Genomic DNA, 10,499 nt, shown 5'->3' on the forward strand with positions numbered 1-10,499 from the left:
CGCCCGCGCCCGGGAGGCGCCTCCTGCCGCTGTGCGCCGCGTGCGTGCCGAGCGCGGGAGGAGCCTGGTTCCGGCCGGGCCGGGGTCGCACCGGGGTCTCCCCCGAGCGCCCAGCACCTTGGACAGTGTCCACGCCCCGCAGAGCCCGCGGCGGGCCGCTCGCGTGCAAGGTGGGGGTCGCCAGCCCATCGCGTCCGGACCGCCTGCGGGTTAAGTGACCATCGCGGCCGCGCTCAGTCACCCAGGGCACGCCCCACTCCGTGCCTTAGTTTCCTCATCTGTGAGGCTCATAGTCCCACCTTCTAGGGCCCTGGAGGATTAGTGATAAGAGGCAAAGGCTTATTCCAGGGCGCGGCGCCGGGCGCACAGCCTGTCACCTGGTCCCCCGGCCACGCAGCCTGACAGCACTCACGGGAGCCCGCGCCACCCTGTGCTGCAGTACGTTCCAGCTATGGCGGTCATTACTATCAAAAGTACAGAGCCACGTCCACCCGCCCACTTCTCTGACCCTCTCATTGAGCTAGGGCTTGGTCCGGAGCTCACGGACTCCTCAAGCCCATTGTCCAGACTGGGTCACAAACCCTTCACATGCAGGTCTACGAGCTAACTGACCAGCAAAAAGGTCCTTGGAGCTGTAGGTTGGAGAGCATGGCTGGGCGGGCCGATGTCTGAGGCAGTAAAACACCAGCCAGGTGGCGGTGCTGCTATACTACTAACTCCACCCTCACACAACTTGCTTACAAAGAATGCACTGCACCACCCCCAACCGGACCTAAGGCTAGGGGGCCTAATTATTCTATTTTCCCAACACCTCTCCTTTCCCTTAACCTCCAGTCACTCTGTCCTTCCCTCCCGGCTCTGTCCCCTTCTGCAGCAACCCCCCCCTTAAACATCTGGCTTCTCTGGCATTTGACCTCAACATCAAGTCTGAGCTCAGGCAGTGCTTGGAGGCATTTAGAACAGGTATGTCTCGTATTTACCACAAAGCCAAATTTACAATCATCCATACCCCACCATCTAGCTGTTCTGGGGTCTGGGCAGGATCCAGGTTGTGTCCACCTCTGTAGCCTTTGACTTTGTGGTAACCTAGCAGGGGGGGCCCCCTGAGAAAAGGGGGCACTGGGCAGACTGGTGGGACCTGGTCACAAAGCCTAGCTGTTAGGGGGCAACAGGTGCATTGGGCTGGCCTGGCTCTTCTGGGCCCTTGTAGAGGAGGGGGCTTCCTTGGAACCCAAAGAGACAGCTCCCCAGACAGGTCTGTGATGGGATCCCTTTTTAGGAATATCAAGTGAAGAGCAGGGAGATCACAGCCCTGACCCACACTGCCACAACCCTATTAGATTAGGGGGACTTCAGCAGGGGTGGCTGTGCCTGGCAGTATGCTGGCCAAGACCTGGATGGCGCCTTAGGCCAGCAGTGCAGTCAGCCCCTGTGGCCTGGTGGCCCCTCCAGTGGGAGCCCTGCCGGGCAGTAGCACCCCATGGTGGACATGGCTCCATCCTGGAGAGGAGGCACAGCACCTCAGACCCCACCACGTGCACAGCACCTTGGACCCCACCACATATGCACCAGAACCCTGGGCCTGCCCCAAAGTAGTAGGGAGTCTCTGAAGGGCACAGCAGACTGTGCGTGACTGTCCGGCCACCATGCCTGATGGGGTTTAGGGACACTGTTTCTACCAGATGCACATCCTGAACAAGTCCTGTGGCCTGAGTCTACTTCCTGATGTGACCACTTGAGAACACAATCACCTGCCTGGTGAACCATTAAATTGAACAACCCAACACTGAGCACTAAGGGAACACAGTTTTGATGATAACTCTACCAACACTTTTATCTAGAGGCCTGTTGCTATTTTTGTCTTCTGTGAAACTTTACTTATTTTTTTATTCTGGCAGTTGGTTGGTACAGGAATCCGAACCCCTGATCTTGGTGTTATCAGCACCACACTCTAACCAACTGAGCTAACTGGCCAGCCCCAAGAAAGGCAGGATTACCTTTTTTTTTTTTTCCTTCCTAGCAAATTGAGTTGGTGTAGTGTATTCTTGGTTACCAAAATGCTTGTATAGCTTTGGGATTTTGAATTGACAAATACTCATAACGTGTGAAAAAGCATGGAACATACTGTACGATCTAATCACATGAAATTGGATGCTACATACATATGCCCACAGGACCTTGAAGGACATATCAGACCGTAACTGCTTATGGCTGTGGATGACTTTCTTCTTAGCTTCTTGTGTGTTTTTTTCAGTTTCCTTATAATGCACTCATTAGCTTTTTAAAAAAGTAAAGCTTATTATTATTTTTTTTTGTCTTTTTTTTCCGTGTCCGGCAACGGATCGTAACCCTCAGTGTTGCCCCTGTACCGGACCGGGGACCGGCAACGGGATCGCAAATCTCCGTGCTGCTCCCGCGCCTCGCTCAGCCAGTGAGCGGGAACCGGTCTGCATGTGGGATCCGAACCCTCGGGCGGGAGCGCTGCCGCGCTTCCCAAGCGGCGCACCTATCCAGTGCGCCACCAGGCCGGCCCAGTAAAGCTTATTTTAAAAAAGAAGAATTAGAATCCTTCCAGTGAGAGGCCAGGCCCCACAAAGAGAGGTGCCTTTTGGAATTGTAAGGCCATTTTAGTGCCCCCAGGGGATCACCCCTCCAACCCCCTTCTCTCTCTCTTTGTCTTCTCCTTAGAGAAATAACAAGGACAGTAAAGGGATTTTAAATCTAGCCTGTAGATTAAAATGATCGGAGATGCGAAGGAAGACACAGCAGATGAGATGCAGGTGAAGAGCGGGGGCCACTGCTCTCTCAGGTGAGCAGCCCCGACCCAGCCGCTGTTACAGCTTTTATTACATTTAGCAAGCTTGTGCATGCAAGATAAGCATTAATGCATAAATTCTGTTATATTTTTCTCAAGAGCAGAAGGCCGTTACCTCCCTTCTCAAGCACTTGGTTATCCATAATGCGCCTCCTGGGAACATCCCAAGAAAGTGTTCTCACGACTTCAAACGTTCTCAAGGATTGTTTGCAATCCTTGACATTTCTTGGTTGTTTACTCGTATGCGAGTTCACCAAGTGAACACATCCTTGGGTGCTGACCACAGATGTCCATTAACCATTTCCTTCACTAGCCTTAGAGAGAGAGCTGGGGTCACCAGCCTTCCTTCAACATGTCTCCACATCCCAAATTTAATTTGTGGCTCAAGATAAATCATCCAGGGTGGATTATGATGTCACCTCCTCTAAACGAGTCTCCCTTCAGCCCTTAGAGTCCAGCCTCACCAGGCTCACTGGCACCGTGGCTGTGAAATGGATTCCAGGCGAGGACTCTGCAGTGGCACAGCAAGTACACACAACTCAGTCTCCAGAAAAGGAAGTCGGGTTAGAGCATGGGGCCGCCACTTCCTACGTTGTGGGAAGTTCATACCTGCCTGTGGTCGGTATGGACATCCTATTTTGACAGGTGCAGACACAATCACCAGATGTTTCAAAAAAGGTGGAGGTCCTGCAGAATGTCCACCTCTCATAGCTAAGAACCTGGCAGTAGCAGTCACACCAACAGGGCGGCTAACCTGTAGGGACGGTTAGCAACCCAAAGAAACAAGTTCAAAATACATAGAGCACACCAAATAAACACAAAACAGAGGAATGATGGAAAAGCTTGTAACTAATGCAATAAATAGAGGCTTTAAAATATGCACACATTTTTTCTGAACAATAAAAGAAGTATAATATATAATATATAAATGTAATGTATTATAAAATAAGACAGAAAAGAGCAAGATTCGTGGACGGTGGCAGGTGTGGTTCACTCTGCAAGGTGAACCTGGAACAGACAGAGATGGATCCAGGAACAGGAGGTGGGTGGGCCCTGGGATGATGGAAGGAGGGGACAGACAGGCCTCAGGTGGTGTCACCTGCAGACTTGAGTCTGGGCATCTCCTCCTCTCAGGAGGGAAGGCTCCGTGTTTACAACAATCTGCTTGGGGAGAAATCTGCCTGAGATCAGCAGAGGAGCCCGTCACCTCGTGGCCACACCCTGCCACCCCGCCAGCCCCTGGCCTCTCTGTCCTTGTCATTGCCCCTCTCAGCTCACTGAAAGGTGTCTTGCTTGACTTAGACAAGACTGCAATCTTCCGGTATTTCCCAGGCTCATCCCGAGGGCTGAGCCCGGCTTCACCCACTCCATTGTAGAAACATGGTATAGAATTTTCGTGGTCCCAAGGATGTTGTATCATTTGAAACTTCCATTATCTTCTGATTGCTACCACCCGCATTTGTGGAATGGATCTGACCTCAAGCTGCCGACTTTGCGCCTCGCCTGTGCCTATCTTGATGATCCTGGTGTCGCCTTCAGGTTTCTCAGCAGCAGAGCTGTGTCAGGATGGGGCCTTTAAGGATGAAGCACACACAGACAGGCATGCTCTGCAGGGTGCTAAGTGTCTGGAGGTGGGAGTTGCTGAGAACAAGGGGCCTTGTTGGGAGGGGTAGGCCCGGCAGCACACAGCCAGCCCATTCTGAGGCTGCACGGCTCGGGGGCCCTGCTCTGGATCTGGTCCCTAGGCATGCTGTCTCCCAGACCCAGCTATCTCAAAGCAGGGCTTGTGTGATGAGGCGGGGATGAACGGAACACTTGCATCATTCCACAGCCATATAAATAAAAACCTCAAAACAAGAGGGCTTGTAGCTTCCGGCTTGGATGGCATCTACTCAAAAATCTGCCTTCAGATCTTCATTTCACCCACGATCCTCCCCAAGGAAGGAGAACATAATGTCTAGCCTCTGTGTGTGAACTTGGCAGCCCAGGGGTTCACTAAATGGGCTTTTGAGTACAAATCGGTTAGGGCTAAGTTTGGCTGGTGAGAACCAGTTGTTTTCTGGGCCTGAATGTTCTTGAATGGGGATCGTGTTCCTTTGACCCCATGGAGTAAAAAGTGTCCCAGAGTCAAAGGCTGCCCAGGTTAAATCTGGGGCCAAAAATGTCCTGTGTCAGCATTGAATGGGTTAACCCACCGCAGGCTTCAGACCTGTACAGACAGAAGAGCCAACCCCAGGGTATGTCAGGTGGCAGCCCTTGGGAACCTCTCCTGGCCATCAGCAGGCCCCTGACCGTGGCACTGAAATCATCCATTCCCCTGGTGGCTTCATTTCCCTACTTTCTTTTGGATTAGTTTGCTCCTTGAGAGTCTTAGGCTAAACTCTAGATCAGTTTCCTCCCTCCCTCCAGCCTCTCTCCTTCCTAGTATAAGCCCTGGGGCAATAAACCTCCTTGGAAGGAAGTTTGGCCAACTATGGTACAAAGAACTCTGTCCTCGTGTAGTTGGAAAGTTCGAATAGGCCCCAGGCTTTACTCCCTTATTGGATACTGAAGCAAACAAGGGTCTTTGGCTAAGAATTTGGGACCTCACAAGAAAGGCCACAAAAGATTGTCTTAGTGTAATGAAAAGAGCAGCCCTCAAGGAAGACCTGTGGTTTCTTTCTTACTTAGGGAGGCAGGAGGGGCAAATATAAGAATAAAGATGTTGTATGACTTCATGGATTTGGATTGGGGAAGGCATGGCAGTAGGATAGATGGGGCAGGGGCTTGAAAATTACCAGGCAGCTAGTGATACAGGAGGTGCTCAGTCTCCCTGGGCTCAGGTTTCAGGACATGCCTCTGGGTTTCCAGCCACTCCCTGAGGTCTCAGACCCCTTCTCTGGGCTGTCCCCTGGAGGACAGTTACTGTTGCCAGTAAGCACTATTTTCAGCACCAGTGCAGGGAAGATGAGATCACAGGGTGTTGGCTTATGCAAATCCAGCGGTTGAGCATGCTCAACAGAGAGCACTGAATATTCTTGAATATGCCTGGTGCATGTGATAAGGTCTGACCAATGAACATGCTCCAGGAAGAGACCGACTGAGCATGTGCAAGACTAAATATTACATAACTGGGAGCCACCTCCTTAATTGAATATTCATTAGATAGAGAAACTATAAAAGCCAAATCCCCGTGAAGGCAGGTTGCTGCTCACCTTCCTGGAGGCCACCTGCACACTGCTGGCTGAGGGGTGTATATTTTACTTTGTCTCAGATTTACTCTCAGCAGCAGCTGCTCACTCTCCTGAGCCAGCCTGCACACTGTACTGAACTTTAGGTGTGTTTTTCTGGCTTTTGGTTAGACTTGACGTCTGCACCGAACTTACCTTTGTGTTAAACTTGGTGTGGGCCCTGCTCAGTCTCTGCAGCTGTGCTGCACTCTCTCCATGAAACCTGTATTTCTTATCTATTTTATTAACTTGTTCTCACTCTGTACTGTGACTCTGCCCTTGAATTCTTTCCTGTGGTGGAGTCAAGAACCTGGTGAGAGGACGGGGTGGGTTGAGGCTGACTGTCGGGCCCCTGACCCTCCCTCCAGCACTAGGAAAGTTTCTTCTTCCTCCTTAAGTGTTAGACCAGGGTCACGCTTGGTGACTTCAGCACCAACCTACTGTATTTGGCCTGTGTGGGGACTTTTTTTTTCTTTTAAAATCAATTTTATTGATGTAAAATTTATATTTAATAAAATGCATACATTTTAAGTGCAAGCTCAATGAGTTTTGGGAGATGCACAGACCCATGGAATAACTACCCTGATCATGATACAGAATAATTGCATCACCCCAGAAAGTTCCCTCATGTCCTTTCCAGTGAATCTCAGCCAGCAGACTGCCCAGAGCAATCCCTGATCTGATTTCTGTCATTACAGATATTCAACTTCCTCTAGAATCGCGTGTAAATGCAACCATAGGAAAGTGTTTTGTGTCTGGCTTCTTTGTTGAGCAGAATGTTTCCTTTTTTTTTTTTTTTTTCCTTTTTGTCTTTTTTACTGACCGGTACGGGATCGCAACCCTCAGTGTCGCACCCGTACCGGGGACCGGCAACGGGATCGCAACCCTCAGTGTTGCGCCCGCACAGTGCTCAGCCAGTGAGCGGGAACCGGTCACCACATGGGATCCGAACCCTCGGCGGGAGCGCCGCCGTGCTCCCAAGCGGCGCACCCTCCAGCGCGCCACCGGGCTGGCCCGAGCAGAATGTTTCTGAGCTTCATCTAAGTTGTTGCCTCTGTAGTGTGACTCTTGTTCTGTTCAATGGGTACATGCAGTTTATCTGCTCACCTGCTGCTGAGCATTGGGGTTGCTTCCAGTTTTTACTGCTATGAATAAAGGTTCACTCCCCCTCTGTCCCTTGAGAATGAGTGTCTCCTACGTGTCAACAGCTCACCTTTAAGTTCTGGATTTATTTGAAAGCTGGAATAAAGGGGCTATGGACATCTGTGTGCAAGTTGTGAGAATATACATTTTATCTCCCTTGAGTGAATAAGTACCGACAAGTGTGGCTGCTGGGTCATATGTAAGAGTGTGTCTAACTTTATAAGAAACTGCGAAAATGTTTGCCATAGACGTTCCACATCCCCCAGCAGTGTGTGAAGGTTCTGGTGGCTCTGCATCCTTCGTGACACTTCGATTGTCAATCTTGTTCATTTTATCTCTTCTTTTGGTTTTGTGGTAGAGTCTCACTGTGGTTTTCAACTGGCTGTTCCCCAATGACTAGTGATGTTGAGCATCTTCTCGTGTGATTGTTGTCTGCATATTTTGCTTGTGAAGTGTCGACACCACTATTTTGCTCATTTTAAAAACCAGGTTGTTTATGCCCTTGTCATCGAGTTGTAGGAGTTCCTTAAATATTTTGGATACAAGTTTTTGTCAGTCTGTGGCTTGACTTTTAATTTCTGAAAAATGTATTTTGAAAAGCAAACATTTTAAATTTTGGTAAAGTCTGATTTGGAAACCTTTCTGTTATGTGTCTTGCTTTTGTGTCCTGTGGTTAAAAAAAACAAAACATTTTGTCCATCCCTAAAGCAATGAAGCTTTCATCTATGTTCTATTCTGGAAATCCTATAGTTTTAGTTTCTACGTTTAGATACACGATTCACTTGACATTAGTATTTTGTGTGCGGCGTGAGATGCAGGTTAATGCTTACATTCCCTTGTGGATATTAAGTTGTTCCAGCATCATTTGTTGAAAAGATTTTTTTTTTTTTCCTCCTTTGGTTACCGGGGAACTTTTGTGGAAAATCAATTGATTGTATATAATTTGGGTCTATTTCATAACCGTATGTTCCACTGACCTTGACCACTATATCTTTGTAGTAAGTTTTTTTTTTTTTTTTTTTTTTTTTTTTTTTTCGGCAGTTTGGACCTAGAAGGGAGAAGAACAATAACTTTGACTTCTAGTTGTGGCTCTGAGACAGATTTGCTCATTGAAACAGAGAAAACCATTTCCACTCCCTGAGCCTACATTTCTTACTTACAAGGGGAAAAGATTGGCTTACCTGTTGCCAAAGCCTTCCTGAAGTTCAGGTTCTGAGATATCAACTTACCTTATCAAATACATTCACCTTCCATTATGTGTATGATTTCCAGGAATTTATCTAATTTGTTTTAAGGTAATTTTTATGCTTCCTTCCTACCTGGTCTCATTTTCAGAACAAAATCTTAAGCTCAACACTTCCAGTATTCAGCAAGTCTGGATGGCCTATTTTCTTTTTTCTTTCTTTCTTTTTTTTTTCCTTTTTGTCTTTTTTACTGACTGGTAACGGGATCGAAACCCTCGGTGTTGCGCCCACAACCACGCTCAGCCAGTGAGCGGGAACCGGTCTCCACATGGGATCTGAACCCTCGGCGGGAGTGCCCCCACGCTCCCAAGTGGCGCACTGTAGCAGTGCGCCACCGGGCCGGCCCTGTAGTAAGTTTTTGAATCGAGTAGCCCAAGTCCTCCACTGTGGTCCTTCTTTTTTCAAAATCCTTTTGGCTATTTTTAGGTTCTTTGCATTTGCATATACATTTTAGGACAGCTGTCAATTTCTACAAAAAGCTTGCTGGGATTTTGACTGCGATTGCACTGAATCTAGAGATCAAATTAGACAGAATTGCCATCTTAACAATATTGAGTCTTCTAATCAATGAACATGCTGTACCTCTCCATTTATGTAGGTGCTTTACATTTCTCCCAGCAATATTTATAGCTTTCCACATACAGGTCTTACACACCTTTTGTTAAATTTATCACCCAATAGTTTCTGTTTTTTGATGCTACTGTAAATGTAATTTAAAATTTTTCAACTTCAAATCATTTTTGCTAGTATATAGAGATATACAGTTAATTTGATATGTTGTATCAATTTTGAATACTTAAATTTTATATGTACAGATACTGGGTATAATTTGTATATCAATGTTGGATCCTGCAACCATGCTAAATTCACTTATTCTACCAGCTTTTTTGTTGATTTCTTATGATTTTCTATGTACACCATAATGTTGCCTGACAGTCAGTACTCTTCTTTCTTTCTAGTCTGTGAGCCTTTTATTTCTTCTTCTTGCCTTATCGCCCTAGTAGGACCTTCGGTGAGAGTGGATTCTTACCTGCCTTTTCCTGATCTTAAGGGGAAAGCACTGATTCTTTCATCGAGGGTGATGTTAGCCGTCAATTTTTTTTTTCCTTTTTATCTTTTTTCATGTCCGGCAACGGATCGCAACCCTCAGTGTCGCGCCCGTACCGGACCGGGACCGGCAACGGGATCACAACCCTCGGCATCGCACCTGCACCTCGCTCAGCCAGTGAGCGGAACTGGTCTGTATGTGGGATCCGAACCCTCGGCGGGAGCACCGCCGCACTCTCAAGCGGCGCACTGTAGCAGTGCGCCACCGGGCCGGCCCATTAATAGATGTCTTTTATTGGCTCTAGGAAGTTCCCTTCTGTTTCTCATTTACGGATAGTCTTCATTTATTTTTTTTAAGTCATGAATGTGGGTTAGATTTTTGTCAATACTTTTTCTGCATCTATTGAGATTCTTATATGATTTTCTATATGACTTATTTTGTTCTGTTCTGTTTATATTATATTATCGTGGTGAGTTATGTTAATTTCTAATTGATTTTAAACCAACCTTGAATTCCTAAGACAAACCCCACTTGGTCATGACATATTAGCCTTTCAGTATTTTGTTAGATTAAAAATGCTAAAGGACCATTGCGTCTACATTAATGAGTGGTGGCAGTCACTTTCTTTCTCATCTCTTCTCTGCCTCCTCCCCATCCCCTTCGTCTCTCCCCGCTCCCCTTGCTCCTCTGTAATGTCTTTACTTTTGGTATGAGGATAAATCTGGCTTTATAAAATAAGTCGAGGAGTGTTGTTTCTTCTGCTGTTTTGTAAAACAGTCTGTGTAGGATGCGTTTTATTTCTACTTTAAATATTTGATAGACTTGCACCAGTGCAGACTTCTGAGTCTGGAGTTTTCTTTGTTGGGAGGTTTAAAAATGTGAATTAAACTTCTTTACTAGATATGGGACTATTGAAATTTTATATGTCTTCTTGGTCAGTTTTTGTAATTTGAATCTTTCAAGGAATTTGTTAAATTGAAATAGTCAAATCGATTAGCGTAAAGTTGTTTATAATATTCTTTTGAATGTCTGTTAGATAA

This window comes from Galeopterus variegatus, unplaced genomic scaffold (assembly GCF_000696425.1).
Source record: "Galeopterus variegatus unplaced genomic scaffold, G_variegatus-3.0.2 Scaffold6037, whole genome shotgun sequence".
Taxonomy (NCBI): domain Eukaryota; kingdom Metazoa; phylum Chordata; class Mammalia; order Dermoptera; family Cynocephalidae; genus Galeopterus; species Galeopterus variegatus.